The sequence below is a fragment of the Orycteropus afer genome, unplaced genomic scaffold, assembly GCF_000298275.1.
Source record: "Orycteropus afer afer isolate SDZICR_OR568_19922 unplaced genomic scaffold, OryAfe1.0 scaffold00064, whole genome shotgun sequence".
Classification (NCBI taxonomy): domain Eukaryota; kingdom Metazoa; phylum Chordata; class Mammalia; order Tubulidentata; family Orycteropodidae; genus Orycteropus; species Orycteropus afer.
In genome coordinates this window covers 6,713,234-6,714,319 of record NW_006921651.1, presented here as the reverse complement: position 1 = coordinate 6,714,319, position 1,086 = coordinate 6,713,234, and the positions used below count along the sequence as shown (strand labels likewise).

At 39.6% G+C, this 1,086-nt stretch overlaps 1 protein-coding gene across 1 annotated transcript in view; it reads right to left on the bottom strand.

The window, feature by feature from the left end:
• The window catches only part of BLOC1S2 (biogenesis of lysosomal organelles complex 1 subunit 2), a 6,738-nt gene that overhangs the window by 3,877 nt on the left and 1,775 nt on the right, over window positions 1-1,086 (bottom strand). The window lies entirely within an intron of this gene.

Genomic DNA, 1,086 nt, shown 5'->3' with positions numbered 1-1,086 from the left:
GAGAAAATAGGAAGTGATAGGAACCAGCTGGGTAGCACTCAAACAAAAACTCACTGCCATCAAGTCAATTCCCACTCAGAGCAACCCCCACTGAGTTTCCAAGGCTATAAATTTGTATGGAAGCAGACTGCCTCATCGTTCTTCTATGGAGCAGCTGGTGGGTTTGAACTACTGACTTTTAGGTTAGCAACCAAATACTTGAACCACTACACCACCAGCATTCCTTCTGGATAGCACTACTCCTTTCTAAAGGAAAGCTACTCAACTGTGGTCAATTACAGCCTCACAAGAATGGAGGGCTACTATTGCAGAATCTTTTTTAAAGAGAACTAAAAAAAATTAGGTTTTGTTATTTGGCTTCTCTTGCTGAGAAATTATCATATAAATAAATCATTATGTCCATAAATTAGAGATCACAACCTTTCATATTCTGCAGTAGCCTTTTCTCATAGATTCTGGGTCACAAATTTAGTTCACAGCCATTTCCTAGGGAAGTGAAACAATAAATACTTGTGAGCCACTATGAACTAGATTGCACTTTCTGGACTCTCCTGGACACATGGATCATGATTACCACCCACCTGAAAACACACACTGGACCAAGAAACTAATCATGTCCCCAGCGTGGGTCATCAAATTCTCAGACCAACTACTTGGCCCTAGATCTGCACGATACACTTTTTCCCAGTTTCATTTCTCTTTACTCCAGTGAAAACATCTGCTTTCGCCAAACAAACTGCCTGTTTGTATCATCTCACCCTTGTACTTGTATCATTCCCTTTTTCTTTCAAATAATATTACTAGACATTAATGCTTTGTTCTTTCTCAGCATTAGTCTATACAACATCATGATAAACAGAGAATATACTGATTTGTCATGGAATTCATTTTACTTAGATCCACAATCTACAGCCATGGAAGGAGGAGTCAAGAAATCAAATGACATTATTGCACTGGGCAAGGAGCTCTGGTGGCACAGTGGTTAAAGCATTCAGCTGCTAACCAAAAGGTCAGTGGTTCAAACTCACCAGCTGTTAGTGAAAGATGTGGCAGTCTACTTCCATAAAGATTTATAGCCTTGAAAAC